The sequence below is a fragment of the Penaeus monodon genome, chromosome 28 (assembly GCF_015228065.2).
Source record: "Penaeus monodon isolate SGIC_2016 chromosome 28, NSTDA_Pmon_1, whole genome shotgun sequence".
NCBI classification, from domain to species: Eukaryota; Metazoa; Arthropoda; class Malacostraca; order Decapoda; family Penaeidae; genus Penaeus; species Penaeus monodon.
Window position 1 is genome coordinate 25,905,011 of NC_051413.1, and position 224 is coordinate 25,905,234.

Genomic DNA, 224 nt, shown 5'->3' on the forward strand with positions numbered 1-224 from the left:
AAGGAGAGCCCGAGAGAGACCATCAACACCAACCAAGGTGGTATCGACCGAGTGCTTGGAGAACCCTACTCGAGGGCCTATGTGTGCCTGAATCTCTCATTTTAAGCACACTATCGTAATTCCGGATAAGCAGCGACCGGATTCAGTGGACTAGCCGACCGGGAACCGCCTCTGTGGCCACAAGACAAGATGGAGTCCGTTCGGAACGACAATTACCAGGGCTA